General features: G+C 36.9%; 2 protein-coding genes and 1 non-coding gene across 4 annotated transcripts in view; 1 reads left to right on the top strand and 2 right to left on the bottom strand.

Annotated features, from left to right (window-relative positions):
• The window catches only part of LOC139700824 (uncharacterized), a 166923-nt gene that overhangs the window by 62790 nt on the left and 82329 nt on the right, over positions 1–21804 (bottom strand). The window lies entirely within an intron of this gene.
• Positions 1–21804, top strand: part of hdly (hadley) — a 42822-nt gene that overhangs the window by 7540 nt on the left and 13478 nt on the right. The window lies entirely within an intron of this gene.
• TRNAA-AGC (transfer RNA alanine (anticodon AGC)) lies at positions 7346–7421 on the bottom strand. The gene has a single exon. It is a non-coding gene; the product is annotated as a tRNA-Ala (tRNA).

A 21804-nucleotide genomic window follows, 5' to 3' on the forward strand; every position in this document is an offset into this window, starting at 1 on the left:
ATACATAACCAAATGTAATAAGAAGCACAAGATAGCCTATTATTGTATTAGATACCTAAATTATTCTTTTTGTCCTTTTCGTGCTGTTCACGCTGACTGTGTGAATTTTTGTACGTTTCTTTCTATCTGTCATTCCGTTTTTGTAAACAAAATTTTATCACGTTTTCTTACGTTGTTATGTTTTCTTCAGAAAAGTGGTATTTATGTACGTATCCATACGGTAACTTAGGCAATGGCTCTCGAATTTAAAAAAAATTATATTTTAAAATGCGAAATATCGATGGATCTAGCTGGATATTTCTGATTTGTTTTCGCCACGTAAATTTCCGTCTCGCCTAAGTCAACAGCAATTATCTTTCATACAGTCATATTGATGAACATTGAGTATGCAGTTGCAATTCTGGTTGCTAGAGAGTTGTTTGCAAATAATGATTAAAATATAAACATTATTGTATAATGCATTGCTAAAAGTAGCGCTGGTAATTATAATTGAGGAGATTAAATTGAACGAATGACCGATTCAGATAAGTCTGCTGTATAAAATATAGCTAAAACCTTCCATATAAAAAACGTTAAGTAGTGAAGAGTAAATAAAGAAATGCGGTTCTCACTTGTTTTGGCTTCGTCTACGTTTCTGAGCGTGACTGGATTACGTTCTTCCTGCAATAGAATCGAGTGGGCACTAGGTTGTGACCCTCTTCCCTTTAGCTGGGACTTTGGAATGGCTCGATGTCCATCCAATTCTTGAACATTCGCGCGTCTTATCAGCACCACCCTCCTTATCATTGAACTCACTTTTGGGATGAGATATGGCACACTACGCGTCGACCAAGAAAAAAGTAAGAGGCATATTTTTTTATAGAGAGAAGATAGGAGGGAGGCAAAATGCTTTTGTAGGACAAGGATTTAGATGTGGAGGAACGCGGAAGTTACCACTTCTGCCTTGTCCAAAGAAGTTCTGAAATATTCCAAATCATTTGCTTGTTCATTTATTTCTACAATTTCACACCATTTAAAGAGGCGAGTATGATATCGTAAATATATGTCAGTTACACAAAGCTTGATTCATGAAGGCGTTGAAACTTTTGTCTACTGTTTGCCATTTTGATATATAGTATGCACCTTCAGATACTTGTCTTTTTTTTGGATATTTGAACTTTGACATTTCCTATTTTGAATGGGCTGTTTCGAGGGGAAAAAATGATAAAATAAATACAAGTAGTATAAATATCGAATAAAAATGTCATATCTACTACATTAACGGAGAACATAAAGAAAAGAATTAATATTGAAACTTTCAAAACTGGCTACACGTCATCAATGCTATTTATAAAATACTATAACATATATATTGCCAAAATATTCATTTATCAAGTCAAGTTAATTATCAACCGATCCTCCTGTGGCGCTGCTAATGTTATGAGAACTGGCATCCTTGCTTACATCTCGCTTATGTTAGTAAACAAATCCCGTTATCACAACACGTATTGATAGTTACTCCATTGGAAATGCAAAAATAATCAAATATTTTCATGAAGATTAGTGAATGATTAAAAAAATAAAATTGAAGTAAACAGAAAAAGAAAATAAACTACTTCAAATTGTATCGAGCTGAATTAATAAAAATCGCGTTGGTGGGATTTCTCCGCAAATCAACAATAACCCGAACCAAGTGAACATCGTTGTCACTATGAAGTTATTACATACACAAACGTCGTCGGCAAATTTATGTTTGTCAATTGCGATGTTTCCCGGGGAATTTGTTCAAGATTTTTTTTTCTATGAATGATTGACTTCGTTTAATAAATGATAATAGAATATGGAATAAAATGTCTCAATAATATTTAAGAGTTAACATTTTAATATAGTGTAGTTCAATGTGGCAGTATTGTAAGGATTTTCAATTCATCTATTTACGCGTCTTAGGGGTATTTGCAGGCTCTAGAGGCAATCATGAGCGACGAAAGTGAAGTGGGTGCCATATAAGAAAAAATGGTAACATATCAAAAAGGGGGTATCGAAAGCAGCAAAAAACAATAGGAGTATTAATATAAGAAAAGGATAAGAAAACAATGGATTACGGACAAGATGATTAGAAAGATATATGGGAGAATGAAATGGAAGAATGGAAACAACAGTTAGAAAAAACAAGAATTGAATAATAAACTTAGGTGAGAAACAATTAGAGCTAAGGAAGTGTAGAGAAAGAAGGTGGACATGGAATTTTCATGAGTTAAATGGAATATTGCGAGTTAGATAATACTAGGAAGAGTAGTGGGACAGAGGTGTTCATTATCAACGTATTTTTTTACGCATATGTAATGAAATTGGTTGAAGAGGCAAGGAACGAACTGGAGAGAGAAATAAAAACCAGTGGAATTTTTGTAAAATTAATCAGGTTTGCGGATGATCAAGCATTAATTTTTCAGTCAGGCATTATATTAGTCAGTGCAAGTATTGAATAGCCAGTGCGATAGGCATGTGGTGAGAATAAATGTAAGCAAAAGACCGTTTATGCTGTTTTAGAAACAAGAAAAATTAGTGATACAATATGGAAAGAGTTCAAAAATTAGAATAGATGAAACAGTTTACCATTTTATTTTGGACGGAATGGAGGAAGGAAGTATGCGGAATTGAAAAAAGGGTTATCTTTGGTGTCTTGGGCAAATAAATGTTTAAATGTAACATTGTATAGGCTGTATCCATATTAGTCCTACCTTAACCGGTAGAAAATCAATTAATAATATTATTGTCTCAATAAATTGAATGAAATAATACATCCACGATTCATACAGTGACCACAGACCTACTTAACATGGCAGTGGAGTTTAAAGTAACTATTGTTTACAGAATCGATTATTAAATGTTATTCGGGTAGTCAAGGCCTTAGATTACGTCATATTGAGCGTCATTCAAATGTAGTCGACAAAGGAAGGTGTATGAGCTCTTGAAAGGAATATGAATTCATATTTTATCGAGAACGTGAATCAAAACCTGACTTGGGATTTTATTTCTTTGCTTTCGTGGTCTTTTTTTAAGTTATTGTATGCAAATGTCGAGCAGATTAAATCCATATTTTGGCTCCATGCGCCTCAAGAGATCTTCTGAATCAAACCTCTTGGGATAAGACTTCAATTGAGTTTTTCCCAGCCCTTTCTTGCTGCCCCTTCATTTACATTTTCAAGGTTGACATTTATAATATCCAGTTTTTGACTTACGGGTGGGGGTTTATTCTTTGTGTCCATATCTCAAAATCTGGTTATTATCGATTATCATGTTACGAAAGACTTATGGAAGTAAGGAAAAAAATAGCATTCCTTAATGAACAAAACCTTGGCCTTTTTGTGTTCTAGGGAGGAAACTGCTATATAAAGTTCGTCAAAGAGTTCCGTCAACTCAGATGAATGCTAAGTTTTGTAGTTACCTAACACACAAAAGGGTGGAGCTTAGCATTGGAAAAATATTCTTTCTCATCTCTCAAGATCCGATTCCGCTAATTGCCTGTTGAATATTCTATTAAAGGCGGAGCTCGTCTTTCATGGCCTCGCCATCTTCCCGCTTCACTCTTTCGTGATCCATCATTGACGACTTGTTTCTTATTTTGCATTTCCCTATTTCATTCCCTACTTATCGTTTACATAAGATATATAGCAATATGAATTTTCAAATCCCATTTTGATATCGGACCATACATTTATAAAAGTTAGGAATGTTAAAAAAATGAATTTCTTATCATAAAGGGGAAAAAATACTTACCGTATAATGAGGATAACTAGTATAAACATTTCCTTCCTTACAGTATGACCCAAAGGCAGCTAGAGATTTTATAACTTCAGATCCAGTGGAAGTTAATACTGTTTTCAATTCCTAGTATATTCACTCATTTGCACATTAGCGTTCAATTTGAGGTAGATAATGCATTCAAAGAATTTTCCTTGCGTGGAATATTTATTGACACTACTCCATGGTTACGCCATTTCAGACTGATAAATTGCTTTCATTGTTGTGCTTTCAGTTTTTGTTCTTCTTATTTTCGCCCCAAAATGCAATTGACTTAACCTACTTGCATAAATTTATGCGTAATATGTATAAAATACTTGGCCGCACGTGATCTTTTGTAGATTCAGTGTGGTGTTTAATAAGAAAACTAAAAGAGAAACTAGAATGCATCGCCGAAAAAGTTTCGTAACCATTTTACAAGGTTAGCTCTGTAATTACTTATCAAATTATAAATCGTTCAGCAGTGCTTTTATCACTTTTTAGGAGCTCGCTTCGAAGATTTCCACCCGTTTTCTAGAGAGGTGAACGTCTTCTAATGTTAAAAAAACGTCCCATATTTTTTTTCTTCAAAATTAAGTTGATAAGTTTAACCTTCTATCCCAATAACAGTAAGATCCTTTTAACTGTGAACTTACTCACAAAGCACACTTCGCTTCCTTCACTTGGTTTTCTTTATCCGTTTCTCTGCTTAACTTTGTCAATTGTATTCACACATGGATCAAAGCAGTAGGGCCACGATCGCCAATCTTTCCCCAGACGAGGTTCTGGTCCACTGCGGATGCCCGTTCGCTTTTTTATCTCGCCCCGTTATCCCTTTCATCCGCTCCCAGTCGAACCCATCAGAGAATTAAATGGCAATCGCGGCCACTCGGGCACCGTTTTCTTCATCGTGTTAGGATGGACTCTCAAATGTGTGCCTATTTCGACGAAATTCGGCAGTTTACTTCCGAACTTAATGTTAAAATAATTACCTATGGCATTGCCGAATTAGCCTGGTAGAAATGGGATGAGGATACATAATGAAAGAAGGAAGATAATGAGCTTTTAAATAAATGGGATGGCTAAAATAAACATTTAAGTCGGGAGAAATAAACTACAACATGCGAAACAGTTGTATTGTGACAGTTGAAATTATATTTCACGTTATTTAGACACCACCTTGAGTATGCTGAAAATGTATGAGATACTCATGAAGTAGGCTTAATTTTGGAACTACGTCGAGTGCAACGAAGAGCCGCCAGGTTTGTGAAAAGTTGTAATGAACAAGGTAGCAGTGTCACGACAATATTGGAAGAATTCGGATGGAAACCGATAGTTGACCCTAGGCTTAAATGCAGGTTAAATTTACTACGTAAATTTGAGACTTATTAAGATCACTTATCTTATAGATTTGAGGTTACTTATCTGAGGATTTTAAGGACATACGTATTATGGACCCCCGCTTAATATGGTAGATCAGTACACCAACGTAAAATCGGCGAGATTTATTGTAGGATGGTAGATTGAAAATATCTTTTTTTCCTCGAACCATTAGAGATTAAATTAGATATGATAGCAATCGCGTATGAGATTATCAGAATGGTTAGTGTACATTAGTATACTTATTAATTATTAGTGTACAAAAATCACTAAGCTTGGGTGAAGCTGCAGGTGCCCAGAGTGCCTTGCCCGGGAATCGAACCCGGTACCCTCTTAGTCAGCAGTCCAACGCTCTACCCACTGGACTACCGTGACCCCATATATATTTATATATATAACACTTTTTGAAAGTCTCACGGACGTGGATAATAATGTATAACACTTAGCACTAGTGGACACAGACAAAAACACAGAAACACAAAAAAAGAGACTCACTATTTTTCGAATTTTCGGTGGTCGTTGCCACCTTTATCAAGGAAGAGAGCGACTATATATATATATATATATATATATATATATATATATATATATATATATATATATATATATATATATATATATATATATATATATATATATATATATATATATATCTGGGCACCTGCAGCTCCACCCAAGCTAAAGTGATTTTTCGGGTACCAGGTCTTCCTGGGAAACCATAACCTGCACAGGGAAAGGAACTAGCCCCCTTACCGTGATGTGTGAATTTCACACGCCGTCGGGCTTAGTACTGGGTGAACTCTACCATCACCTACTAAACCGACCTACGGGTTGATTACTATGTTTATGGTTTATAGATATAAAACTTAAAGGTCTCGCGGGGGTGAATAATAAGTTAACTGGAGAAGCGAGATAGCGCTAGTTAAAAAAAAACACAGAGTAACACATACAACTGAAACATATATAGTATTCCGAATTTTTGGTGGCCAAACCACTTTCCTCTTGGGTTTCATCTTTCCCTAGAGGAAGGTGGTTTAATCACCGAAATTTGAAATACGTATGTTTCATTTTATGTGTGACTCTTGTGTTTTTGTTTGCCAGTGCTATCTCACTTCTCCGTTTAAATTATATATATATATATATATGTATGTGTGTATATATATATATATGTATATATATATGTATGTGTGTGTATATATATATATATATATATATATATGTATATATATATATATATATATATATATATATATATATATATATATATATATGTGTGTGTGTGTAGAAATGGCGCTATATCTATGTATTACACTTTTGGCTAAAAATATAACATTATAACTTTGCCAAATAAATTATGAGGGAAAAGTTGCATGAATACTCTTTACTATTGAACACTCTTCATATGCATAATCCCTACGTATTTCATGACTGACAACGAATTATTTTTCTGTTCCTTAATTTTTAGGGAACTGAGTCGAAATGAGCCTTTCGCAATTTGTTCCCAAGGGTGAAAATTCTATTCAACGCCGGTTCAAAATGTTACGGGTCCAGGCCCACCTCAAACGATCCACTTTTCACTTCCTTCTCTCTCCTCTGAATCTTGGTGGTAGGCAATCCTAGGTTATAGGCTATTCGTAGAGTTGTTCTAGAGGGGACTGCGCATCCTGGACCCTTTCGGTAACGCATTCCCGTTAGTTAATTTTCGCATTCCCCTTAATGATGACCTCTTGCTCCTCAACGCTACTGCTAAGGTCTGGTCCACCGTAACCGTATCTCGCAGAGTCCCGCGTCGTTTGCGCGCGTATTTATGGCCGCCCTGCGCCTACCCCGAAATTGCCTCGAGCTCCCTATCACAGGGTTGCTTCAAGCCTTGGTTCGGAGAACATCGAACAATGGACGTACGCAACTCCAGGAGGGTGCCTTTAGCGGGCCACCCACGTTATGGCCTGCGGCCCTCTTTCCTCGTTAATTGTATCTGTTATAATATATATATATATATATATATATATATATATATATATATATATATATATATATATATATATATATATATATATACATTCAAACACGAAATCCCGCCAAACGGCGAATAAATACTCATATATACAGAAACATATATAAGGAAAAGGGATAGGAACACGTATAAAGGACGAGCACAATAGAGGTGGGGAAGGCGGAATCGAACGGATCACAAGAGTAAAAATATCTCCTCAACCGGGACTCGAACACCGGATCTTTCCACTTGCTGGGCGGATGCTCTTAACCACTTGAGCTATCGAGGATATGTAATTTACCCTGAGATCCGTGGGTCATATATGTCGCCAAGCGCCCCGATTCTTTAGCCAAGAGATGGCGTCAGGGGGCTGTTTCACCCACCAAAGGAGAAATAGACAATACACAAGAGGAAAGGGGAGTGGTTCGATTCCGCCTTCCCCACCTCTATTGTGTTCGTCCTTTATACGTGTTCCTATCCCTTTTCCTTATATATGTTTCTGGATATATGAGTATTTATTCGCCGTTTGGCGGGATTTCGTGTTTGAATGTGTATTTGGCCAATGTGGCTCATCTCTTTCTTCTGGCTATGCGTGCCACGAAACTCACTGTTCTTTTCCTGTATGATGTTGTATGAATTCTAACCAAGGTCCTTTCCTCTTGTGTATTGTCTATTTCTCCTTTGGTGGGTGAAACAGCCCCCTGACGCCATCTCTTGGCTAAAGAATCGGGGCGCTTGGCGACATATAAGACCCACGGATCTCAGGGTAAATTACATGTCCTCGATAGCTCAAGTGGTTAAGAGCATCCGCCCGGCAAGTGGAAAGATCCGGTGTTCGAGTCCCGGTTGAGGAAATATTTTTACTCTTGTGATCCGTTCGATTCCGCCTTCCCCACCTCTATTGTGTTCGTCCTTTATACGTGTTCCTATCCCTTTTCCTTATATATGTTTCTGTATATATGAGTATATATATATATATATATATATATATATATATATATATATATATATATATATATATATGGGTCGTGCTAGTCCAGGGGGTAGAGCGTTGGACTGAGCGCTGGCTGGAGGGATCCGGGTTCGATTCCCGGGCAAGGCACTCTGGGCATCTGCAGCTCCACCCGACCTATGTGATTTTTCGGGTACCAGGTCTTCCTGGGAAACCATAACCGGCACAGGGAATTTCACACGCCGTCAGGCTTAGTACAGGGTGAAATCTACCATCAGGGAACGGTCGCTGTAACGTTTGGTATCTAGTGTCCATCCAAAACCTACCTTAAACAATATATATCCAATGGGATCATAATATATATGTATACATATATATATGTGTGTGTGTATATATAAATATATATATATATGTATATATATATGTATATATATATATGTATATATATGTACATATATGTATATATATGTATATATATGTACATATATGTATATATATATATATATATATATATATATATATATATATATATATATATATATATGCATATATATGTATGCATACAGACACACATAAAATGTATACGAAGATAGCACTTGCGAACAAAAACACGGAGTACATACAAATGAAACAATACAATTACATACAAATGAAACTCACACGTATTCCGAATGCACTGTGGCTAAACCACCTTCCTCAAGGGAGAATATATATTAATAATAATATAAACCCACATATCCACATATAAACTCTGATTTAAATCTTAATTTAGCACGATCACACAGAGAACGAACACGAAGTTGGATTACGTTTCAACGGTCAAACCGTCCTTATTTTCCCTTAAATATTGTGATGCATACAATATTTTTTCACTGAAAGAAATCATGGAAATTTTAATTTAATGCCATATACTAGTTCGTTTTTTACATGGTTTAAACTCTATGCAGCTACCTTTAAGATTGAGGATTAATGGCCCTTGGTGATAACAGCATACGAAATCGCGGAAATTATCGTCGACGAGGCGCGTTTCTGGGAAGGTTTAATTAATGAATCTTGCCAACCAATATATTTTCCCTTCTCTAGCCGTCTCTCACGCCTAGTCCACCTACGCAGAAGTACGCGATGTGCTGTATATCTTACGAGAATATTTTCGGCGATGGGATACTGGATGAGCATCCGAATAGTTGATGAGTTATTCCTATCGTCCGAAGCAAAAAATAAATCCAACCGTAATCACATAGAGGCGGTTTAAGGTTCCTAAGGGTGTTGCACCGAGATATGACGCATATTAATCCACCGTACACGGTAGGCTGTGGATGGGCAAGGTCTAAACGACTATTCAGCAATACGATATATTTCCTTTTCTCACGTAACAAAACGCAACTCAACATCCAACACTGCAATTAGCCCCTCTTCAATTTCGCATACTTCATTCCTCCCTTAATGCCGTCCTCGATTGCTCAACGTTCTGTCCTCTATCACAGTCTTCAATATCCCATTGTCAATCAAAATGCTGCTCATCCATATTTCCCGCCTCCTTTGGATTTATGCCAACAACCCCCTCTCCTCCCGCACCACGCACTAGACACTGATGGTTTTGTTGCGTTTGCGTTTTGAACCAGTTGACTGCTAAAATATAGGTGTAATGTTGCCAGTTCCTCGTAAAAGTAATGTTGGTGTGACTTCCCTGTAACTTTTATATGACCTTTCCTTTCGTGGATAGCGGCGGTGATAACCTTGGAAATAATTTACCTCCGTGACTTCAATTTGGGGCGAAAACAATTCGGGTAGGTGTTTCTGCGCGAAAGCGGGTGAAAGTTTGCGCAAATCGACTCATTTTAAAAAAATCTTGGAGTGGCGTTTAGCGGACACACTAGAGAATTATGTTATGTTATCATGATATTTCAAACAGATCGAAATCCAATTTGAAACGCATATATCAGGACAATCGATGGAAATTATAATATATATGTATTGTGTATATATATGCATATATATATGTATATGTGTGTGTGTATAAATATATATAGTAGTAGTAGTTTTTAGGGGAGGCGACCGACAGCGAAGGTCCATTTCAAAGTTTTTTCGAGTCTTTCCTTAACATCCTTACTCAACGTCCCTGTCATCAACTCGCTCCTCCATGTGAAAGCCTCTTTGCCTAGCGCAATTCTTCTTACGTCCCCACTACTTTGACCGTGTTGGTCCAGAACACTTCCGAGATACGTAAACTGTTTTACCTGCTCTAGTTTTGCCCTCCAATTTTAATGTATATACCATAAACGCAGTAATCAGCCTTACGGTCGGTTTGGTAGGTGAAAAAGTTCACCCGGTATTAAGCCCTACGGCGCGTGAAATTCTCCCATCAGGGTAAGTGAGCCTGTTCCTTTTCCTGTGCCGGGAATGGTTTCCCAGAAAAACCTGGTACCTGAAAAATCACACAGCCTGGGTGAAGCTGAGGGTACCCTGAGAGGCTTTCCCGGGTATAGAACCTACCGCATTTCACACACTCACGTATACATATATATATTATATATATATATATATATATATTATATATATTATATTAATATATGTATATATATATATATATGTTTGTGTGTGCATATATAAAGAGCACCCGGCAAGTCGAAATGTCCGTGGTTTAAGTCCCGGTCAAGAAAGTTTTTTACGCCTGTCATCTTCTCGATTCCGCCTCCCCCACCATTCCTGTGTGAATATCTGTTCGCCATTTGGCGGGTTTTCGAGTTTGAATATGCGTGTGTGTGTATAATATATATATATATATATATATATATATATATATACATATATACTCTATATCTCTTACTTGATTATTCCACTCTGTTCATAATCGAGATTAATTAAATTTTCCCAATATACAGATCTGAAAATTAATTTCCTTTTTCTTTGGGGACTTATCACGCCAAGGCGATACGGAGTAATGGCTTCTATTTTTTGCAATAACTAGGTAAAAATACAAGAAATAACATAGGTTAAACCCAATATCAATACTCTCTTCTGGATATTGTTTAGATTGGAACTATCGAATTTGGAAAAAATATTTTTCGTACACATTTTTGACTCAGAAATACGATTTCTATTCATTCTCTTCAATGAGACGCGACATTTATGCAGTCGCGTCCTTTATGAGAAGGATATTTATATATTTTTTATATTTAAGCTTCATTTATGTGAGGAATATTTATATTTTGCGTACACATTAGCTATAACTTACACACGTGCATAAAACTATCTATTTTGCGGAATTAATCCAATTACAACGAAAACGTGGTCTGACAAAGTCGGGTGTAGCTTTTAGTAATAATTTATGAATAATTATAAAAATAATACCTCTAAAATCGAAAATTGCTCATTAAAATTAGATTGATGCGATAGTTTTTACTGTGACATCCAACATCAAGGGCCATGATTCGAATCCAAGAGGGTGCAAAGGATTTTTCAGGGGTATTTGAGTCTCCATTATGTGCTACTATGTAGAGACAGCGCCTCAAATGAAGTACGCCGTCCATCGGATGGGACGTTTAATTTTGTGACCCTTTGGCACCTTTTTAATTTTTTAAAGCAGGCTTTTTTCGACGCCGGGTTTCTCTCTCTCCACATATTCTTTCCTCCATTCCATTAAACAACTCCCCCAAGTGCTCCTCCATATATCCCAAATGGTGCAAAATACCTTTCAGCGTAAGGAGCCACCATTAATAATTAACACTAATCAAACTCTACCATCTTGTTATCATCACTCTTCTGTTTTCAGTCTCGCAGGGTCGAAACATTTTGCGGCCGCTTGATTTATCGCGATTCATTTGCATAATTTGCTCAAGGCGACATCTAGCGGTGGGTTTGGCTAATACTTTTTACGTGAAATGGATCTCGAATTAAAGGGAAAATAAACAAAAGATGATCGTTCACTGGCGTGATTAAAAAAATTCAATTTGTCAACACCGGCGATGAGAAAAGGACAAATTTATGTATCAGAACCGCGCGCCCACAAATCCTGGAGAAAAGAAACTCTGACTGTGTGCGGGCAGAATGATAATAAATTCACTGCCTTTCCCCTCTGTCGAGGAGGCACGGTACTACAAACAAGGACACCCTTCTTTTGTTTATTTGCTTATAATCTGGCCAAATACCGAACCGGTTTGTTGGAAGCTCACTATCTCACCTTCGGAACGAAAACACACACCCCCACCCTTTCATTCCCTTTCTCTCTCTTTTGCCACCGCGTTACTCCGTGGTCGAATTCATCATTATTTTTCAGTCAAATGACGCACCTTTCGCCACAATCTAAAACTAGTCCGATCCAACTTTTCGCACTGTACTTTTCGAATGAAATTTCATACAGTGTTGCCAAGTTTATCTACATGTATGCAATCAAAAACATACGCGGTAGAGGGATGTCCTGCTTCCTGACAATTGAGTTTTCTTTTCGAATTATCTTTATGAACAGTGACTTCTTCTTAGTTTGCTTTCCTTTCTTATAATTCTACACAGAATTTCATTGTTTTACACATCCGTGTTTTCAAAAGCATTTAATCTTATTGTCTGAAAGACCAAGTTTCCGAGCCATTTAAGACTGTTCTATTTAAAAATTTTCATCCAAAATATTCTTTATATTTTAAAGTCAACTCCAGACTGTCTGTACGAGACTGGTAAGAGTTCCTTAAAACAATGCGATTGGATAAGGGGCTATATACGAGTAGCCATCAACCTTGATTACTTTTAAGTTAAAATCGAGAAATGTTTCATGTTTGTATAGACTGATTGTGTTATAAGAAATTTCGGTTCTTAACCAGTACAAATATCGCGGGTATTTTCATGGGATATTTCCGCGCGAATCAATGTGTTCTGCGTGTGGCTCCATTGAATTGACAACGAAGGCGTGTCTAAGTACCATTCGGCTCCATTTCCCCTTGTATATCGAAGCGCATTTCCGTGATGGGAGGGTACCTCAAGACGAGCGCGCGGTGGTGGCGAAATACATGAGGACGTCATCATCTCGTTAGCAACGATGACTGCCTGTCGTTGCGGCAACACCGCAACCGCACTCGGTGTTGCCACATCGCGCGTTCGATCAAACTGCTTTCCCAAGGGTACTATTCAGATTTCACATTAGAATACTTCCGTAGTTAATGAGGTTTTTGTCCTAAAGTAGATTGAACCAAGACAATTAAAAAAAAAACAACAATAAAGGGAGTTTAATCTTTTTTTGGGACATACAAGAATTCGCTGTATCGACACAAGTTTCTCGTAATTTCTCTTTTGTCACATATTTTGAACGCGAGATCTTTTTCATGATTCTGACATCTTCAGTAAAACAAATACGAATTTAAATATGAATTTTATTTCTCGGTATAAAGCTTGCTTAAAATAATTGAGAATTCGATCCTCGTTTTTGTGAATAAGGAAACTCGACATTTAGGCAGATACCAATGTTAAAATTCCGATTATTTTTGAATTTCTGGTCGTGAAGGAGAAAATGGCGTCGTGACTCAAATATGGCTGCCATGTTTGTACCCGCTCATCAATTTAAAATAAAATAAAGCGCACCTGAAATTATATAAGTTTATACAAGACGTTATAAGAGAAGTTATTCTAACTAACATCCAGAATTTATCAAACAAATCTAAATTTTAAACTACAAAAAGTAGGTTCTTTTCCAAAAATTATAAATTTCCTTGGCGATATTCAACTTTCACAATTAGACAGCAAGACAATGTTCTTTTATTTAATATACCAATAATATAAACGATATCGCTAATCAGTAGTATCTTAGATAAATTTGATTTTATAATATTATTGGTATTTAATACAATTAATCAATTTTTATTGAGATTATCAATGCAAACGGAAAGATACATTCACCTATTTATTTAGACTAATCCACTGATAGTTAAAAAATACAATCTTTCGCTTGTCATATACTCACAATTAGATATCCTAGGGCTATTATTTTTTGCTCTTTTACCATTCTTGTGACCCGGGTACTTTGAAAAAGAATACCTATGGCTAAATGTCTAATTTCTTGAAATAATTCCTTAGTTATGTGAGCCCAAACATGCTTTCATCCGTGATTTAGGATTCCAACAGGTCATTAGCAAATGAAGAAGATAGTAACCTGTTGAAAAAACTTGTTTTTGGTGTGAACTTTTCATTTGTGAATATGCTAACGAAAAAAATGTTTATTTTATTTCGCATTATCCCTTCTCTGCAAAAGCTTGGTTCTTTGATCAACCGACCCAAAAAATATCCGCTATTATTCAATCCCCGTGATATTCGTAAAAGTTACATCAGTTCACAATTAAAGCAAGAGATTACTGGTGGAAAATTGCGCAAACGGTCGTCGCGGTGCTGGAAACTCCAATTTAAAACTTTATATATTTCTAAACATATTTTTTTATTTTGAAAATAATTTGTTCGCGCCGAAGTGCTCACGCTTTTTGCTATGCACGACACTTACAGTGACACAAAAAATAATACAAAAAAACTCGATGGATTTTCATGGGAAAGATTTCAAGCTATTCCATTTTTCACATATTCGGACCTGATTATATTTTTATTAGTTTTTAACGGAGGGTATGGGTAAATATTGTCGTCTCGGCTATCACGTATGAGTGCTGGGGTCCATTATCGTCAAACGACCCAGAAAGTACCTCCGATTTCGACCTCCCTTTGTATTTTTTTTATTTCGCTCCATCCCCCGAACAACAACCCCTTTATGCGCGTTCCCGCCTTTTTTATCCCGATTCCCCTCACCCTTTCGTGGAACCACCTCCCTAAAACGAATGAACGACCTTGTTTGCCTTCTCCGTCATACGTGAATCAGAACACCGAGTCGACGGTCGAATTGGAGTTTTTTTTTAGAAGGGACTTCGTCGTCAACGTCGCCATTTGTTTATTTTTTTTTAACTTTGCTCTACGTCGAATTATTTCCATTCGCGTGTGTGCCCTGGTTTCCCGCCAAGCGCACCCGTGATTGTTGTCGTCATTCCGTCCACGTGGCAGCGCACGTTCTACGAAATCGATGTGCTGGATTGTTATGCACGTGACGAAGCCGACACAAGTGCGTACTTGGCGGGAATAATTGGTCTATTACCGCGCTAGCTCCTGCGTTTTCGTTATTAAACGCGCTGGATGACAAAAATCCATATTGAAAAGAAAAAAGGCAGACAGGATGCATTGGTGGCATTGAATGACTTTATTTTAGTGTGTGATTTCAGGTCTTTCTAGGCATTGCTAAGAAAAGTAGTGGTGTTAAGTCTGTGTCCATCCAAAACCAACCTTAAGCGGTAGTCTACAGAATAAAAACCCTTAAATTTTGGCTCTAGGATATTTCTCGGTATCCGGTAGATCCTATACAACTCCAATCACACTATTTCCAAAGACGAGAATCAATCATCACACAGCTAAGACTCTATGCATAGAAATAGGAAGTCTAAAAAACATTTTAGAAGGGGGCTATACAATAGAGCAGGTAAAATACTTCGCCTGATTAGAAATTGTTATTAAATTAGAGTAAAAATATAATAATTGAAAACATTCAATTGGAGCGTCGTTTGCTACGGTTTGGGATACTGGAAGAAATAAAGTCTTTTGGGCGAAGATGATCAAAGTAGCAGTGACATAAGAAGATGGAGATACACGGTAGGCAAAAAAATGAAAAAGATAAGGAAGCTAATATCAAGGCTCTTAAGGCAAAATGTAAATAAAATATTAGAAAAAAATTAGATGTGGACCGTAGTTTTGCACTGCACGGAAACGTGGTCGTTCAGGCCAGGGAGGAAACGCAAATTGAAGGTTTTTCAGATGTGGGTGTAGAGGAGGATGGATAAATTAAATTTTACGGAAAGGAATACAAACAAAGATGTACTAGGAATGTTAAAGAAAGTGACATGATTGTTGGGAGGAATTCGGAGTTAGGAAAATTAAATATACGGAAGATATTGTTCATCTTCACCTTCACGTTCCATTTCTCTGAATATACTTCAGGATCGAAACCCTTTAACCCTTAATTTCTGCCTTTAAGGATTGTTATTTGTGAAAAGACCCGTTTTAAAACAATTAAGCTGGTCGAAGATAGGAATGTAATATGAAGAAATTGTTTTTTTCAGTGAACGATTAACATTCGTGATCACCCAACGTGAATATTGGAAAATTATTTCCGATTTTAGATGGAATGGAGAAACTTGGCAAACTTCACTGGTGCGATGACGACACACGTATTTTTTTGAAATTACCAAATTCCTTCTCCCTTTCTCCTCTTTCACATATCCTTCCTCTCGCGGGAGTGAACAGTGTATCCTTTGAGGTGCGCCGGGGTTGATTTCGTGTAAACCACATTCACTCCTTGCACCACGCGTGAGCTTGGCGGAAAACAATCGAAGACTGTGCACCCATCGATGCGTTTTGCACGCCTAACGATCGTATTTTTTTTCCAAATTTTCCGCAAGCCGTAATCTGTACGAGCGACATACCGAGAGAAACCAATCTTTCGACGAGGTCAGCCGTATTATTATTATTATCATTCCGCAGAATCCAGGGACTCCAGTGTTAGTTAAAGCGTAATGAAACAAACGCCGGCACGGAGAGATTTACGTATTAACCACATAAAATTTACTCATGGCGGCTTCATCGAATTTTCCCTTCGGAGGTTTGCGTAAAAAAATACAACTCCGTCCGCGCGTGTGAATGTGTCTGTGCGTGCGTGCTAGGGGTTGGGAAAAAACCGAAAAAACACATCCTCATCCCTCCCGACGTGAGTCAATGTTCATTTGAATACTGCCGCGAGAGAGACAGAGAGAGCGAGTAAAAATAATATAAAAAAACAACTGAATTAGAAAGAAAATTCTCGTTTCAAAGCGCGCACGCGCCTGGAAGAGAACGCAACCCTATTGGCTGATGAATTAAACGAAAAAGAAGGGAACATAAAGCCGCCTCGTAAGTGTAAACACGTTCTTTATGCGCATACATTTGCATGCGATCGAACGGTCGTATGTCGAGGAATGTGGTTCGGTGGATGAAGGGACGAACCCAAACGTGTATGTTGCATGTATGTGTGTGTGTGAGAGAGAGGGAAGAAGGGACCTTTGCGTGCAGAAGTAGTCATTAGAGTATTACTGCGAAACGTCGGAATGGAGCGTGAAAATTTCAGCCGACGTCATTGGATTAATACCATTCCAGTGGGCTCGGGATAGTCGGGGCTTTGTGCTGTTACATTCGTATCCCGGGGAGATGGTAAGGGGGTTAAATATTAAAATCTCCATCAAATATGTCATATGTGCTTTGATATATATATATATATATATATATATATATATATATATATATATACATTATAAATATAAATAAATAAATATATATATATATATATATATACATATATAATTTGGTAGGTGATGGTAGAGTGTACCTAGTACTAAGCCCGACGGCGTGTGAAATTCACACATCAGGGTAGGGGGGCCAGTTCCTTTCCGTGCCGGCTACGGTTTCCCCAGGAAGATCTGATATCTGAAAAATCACATAGCTTGGGTGGAGCTGTAGGTGCTTAGTGTGCCTTACCCGGGAACGAACCCGGGCCCCTCCGGTCAGCAGTCCAACGCTCTACCCACTGGACTACCGCGACCCATATATATACTCGTACAAATGGGTCACCGTTCGTGTATTTGTATATATATATATAAAAGAGATATCGCCAAAGAAAAAAATCACATGAGATCAAATCCGGGGAGCGAGGGGACCATGAACATCCCCTCGTAAGGAGATCAGGAGGCCAGGGAATTGTTCCTGCAGGATTTGGTGTGAGCGACGGACGATATGAACCGTGGCACCATCCTGTTGAAACGAAAAGGCTTCTGTGTCATATTCCTCACCATACTCTTCCTTTTTGGGGACTAAAAAGTTCTCCAGCATCACAAAATAGCGCAAAGACTCCACAATAACATTTTAACCTCGAGATTCAAAAAAGTAAGGCCCAATAATGCCTATGGAGGGCACAGCGTACCAAACTTTCATTTTGGGGCTACAAAGAGGTCTTGGGTGAAGTTCGCGAGTGTTGTCAGTCGCCCAGCAGTGAAAATTTTGCTCATTGTGCAGAAGAGGTGAAAATTCGCTTCATCATTAGACCACAGCGCCCTCTGCGTCGCCACTACACTATCAATGTTCTTAAAGAACGTTTCTACGACAAAGCCTTACAGCTTATCAAACCACTATGTGGTTATTACTAAAAATGAAGTTGCCTACCACAGCTAACGCCACTACTCTCACTCGGCTAATTTATGTGCGCGCTCTCCAGCGACTTTTTTAAAACTAGGGAGTTCATTCTGCTTCACCCTGTGTATGTTTATGTACATATATATGCATATATATATATATATATATATATATATATATATATATATATATATATATATATATAATGTCTGTATCCATGTGAATGAATATTTGTTCGTAATATAGGGGTTTTTTCATGTTTGAATGTGTATATATATATATATATATATATATATATATATATATATATATATATAATATATACCCATATATATGTCTCTATATATATATATATATATATATACACATAGCTTGAATATGCATTCGAATCGGTTCGCTATTACATCTCCCAAGTTTAACATTATGGGTCACCAAACCACATGCGGTACTCTCTGCCTGCTCACATGTGAGCGTTGATATTCGTAAGGCAATTTCGAGTTAGGACTTCCATTAACTCACGTCAGATCTCCGCTATAAAAAAAAATTACTCCTTGGGTTGGCCGAAAAAAAACCTTAGATTAGGATCCAAGTACTTAAACTATTCCGTGGTCTTTGCATAATAATCGAGACCCTAGGGAATGGGAGGTGGATAAATCTCAATAGAAACCTTATTTTTTTAGAACCAAACGGCTTTTCTCTTCCACTTCCAGTGCTTTCGGTTCGGCGATTCCCTCTCTGCCTTTTGCCAGGAGAGTAATTTTGAGATATTTATATTCACATCCTCACGGAGTGTATTCAAAGGCCGTGATGCTTCAATTCAAAGCATTCAGAGTTTCACCGTGAAAAATATAAACGGTTATTTACCGATGAAAAAAGTCTAAAGGAAAAGAAGATATTTAGTTCCAAAAGAAATTTATCGCATGCATGGACCGTTGGCATAGATCACCGAGCCTCGACCTCATGAAAATTAATAGGTAGACTGCTTCGGAAGTACTGTTTTTATTAAAAAAATATTAATCTGGGAAATAATTTATGATAGAGATAAATATATTCGTTAACCTTCTCTGCCATTTTAATTAAATATATAATTAATACATATAATATGTATAAATTTAATAATAAATATATTAAACTATATATATGATTAATATATATATATATATATTTATAATATATATCAAACTTGGACAGCAGCAAACAATATAAGAACACATAAAAAGATCACTCACACGTTATTTCTTGATCATTTCAACGGAATTCAGCTCCGTCCTCATGCTGTCCAAGTTTGTTATTCAACACATCCGTGTTACTTCGACGAAATCAAAGATATAAATATAAATATAAATATATATATATATATATATATATATATATATATATATATATATACTTTTTTCCAACTCGAAGACATGGCAGGAATCTGTACTGATGAGTCAGGCAATTATAATTAACCTCATGTTCTCAGATAAGGTCAGCGAACTCAAGATTAATAATGAAATCAATTAAGGAGATATTAATTAATCCCGTTTTACCCTTAATTGCAAAAAAATATTCTTACCATGCTTAATTCCACATTCTGTCTAGCTCCCATCATTACCTAAAGCATGCCTATCCTGTTCCTTTCCCGCTTGCCGAATGTCGTCCCTCTATAGCAATATCTTCATTATCACACCGCCAATCAGAACGCTCTGCATCCATCTTTCCTGCCCCTTGGATTGTGTTATTTTAGGCGAGTCTGAAATATGTAGCTATTTTGATATTGTTTTATACAAAATCTACCCTATATGGTGGACTATTAATTAATGATGATAGTTAACAAACAATGTAAATATTTTTTGTCGATTATATGCACTATACCAGTAAATATTAGTGCTTATCCCAAAATTCGTAATTTTCAGCTCTAAAAGGGAAAATGGCGACTTAATTCAACTAATATTTGATGTAATTTTCGATGCGTCTTCCAGGTTAAAGTTATGGCTATTTACAGGTAAAAAAGTACAAAGGGAAAGAAGAAAATTAGCAGCATCTCTTGATAATTTGTTGAAATATAATTATAGCGTGTTTTTCAAATCAATCAATTTAAAAACTTAACGTTTGAGGATTAATTTTAATGATTGTGTAATTAAAAAAATATTTTGGAACTGATTTGTAACATTAGTGAATATTTCTCGTTTATCAGAACATGTAAACACTTTCCTAGTAACGGAGATTTAAATTTTAAAATTCGCTATTAGTTGAATTGTGATGTATGAATTATTTTCATCAATGGTTGCAATAGATTTAATTAGTTTCATTTCTTTTATGCTACAGTAATCTTTTGTGAAGATAAATCAAATTTAATTCAATGTACCCTGCCAAAGTCAATTAAAATATTGTCCCATCTTAAAGCCTTTCGAGGTCAAGCCTGAAAGCCATCTTAAGATGCCCTCCCACCATATCCAATTACTGACCACGTCCGTAATTTTATAAGCATTTTCGAACGAGTAACACGTGACATGGAAGATCTTCGGTTGGGGGCGGTGAAGGGGGGGTGGCGAAAGGCCTTTGTCGTGGACCTCCCCTAATGGGAAACCCTGGTGTATTGGATAGGGTGGGAGGGAGTGTATTCTGACCCCCAACGGGGGTTGTCATGGAGCCACCGCTTGTATTATTACCAACGACATTACGGAACCCTTTCACGAGGCCCAGGGCATGATGCCAGCAGTGGAGAGAAATGAACCCCTTTCCCAAAGGAGCCTTACGTGTTTCTAATGGCGATTTTCGGAAAATTCTACTCCCTTCGCATCTTCTCTGAACATTTAACCTGGTAAATTTTGCTGGGCGTATCGAAATAAAGCAGTCTTATCGCTATAAATATATATTAACTTTCGGATTCCCTGATAAAAACATAAATACTTTTAAAGTCTCAAGAAAGCGACAGAGTTATTAAGTTCACATGACACGTAAAGAAAGGACATGAGCTCCAGTAGAATGAAATTGGTAACTTTACAATCAAGCTTTATTTATCAATAAAATAAAAATACATCACAAATCAGAAAGATGATAGAAAATAAAATCGAAGAAAAATAGGAGACTTAAGTAATTTATCAATGCAGTACATGCATCCTAATCTCGAGGATATTATTAAGAAACCTATGCGCTATCTAAGCAAAAACCAATCACCATTACTACCCAGGTCCGGTTGAAAGGTAGTTATTTTGAGTGAATATGTCTTAAGGACTTCTATCGTTTAAAATATTTGCTGTACAAGTAAAAAAATTAGGTTGATACATGAAACAGTTTTCAACGACCATTAACCTACCTGCCTCTATTGCCAAACCTAGTGTTTTGTGAGACAAGGGGATGAGTGTTGATTGGAGACTTTTGAGATGTCTGTGTGTGTGTCGTGGAGAACGGAAAAAAGAAATTGAAAGAGAGAGAAAGAAAAACGCCAAAGTTTTAAATAGGTTGGCCGAAGGGAGGAAGTTGCCAGGGAAAATCTGAATAAGACGCATAA

Source organism: Hetaerina americana, unplaced genomic scaffold (genome assembly GCF_022747635.1).
Source record: "Hetaerina americana unplaced genomic scaffold, ioHetAmer1.1.p SCAF_11, whole genome shotgun sequence".
NCBI classification, from domain to species: domain Eukaryota; kingdom Metazoa; phylum Arthropoda; class Insecta; order Odonata; family Calopterygidae; genus Hetaerina; species Hetaerina americana.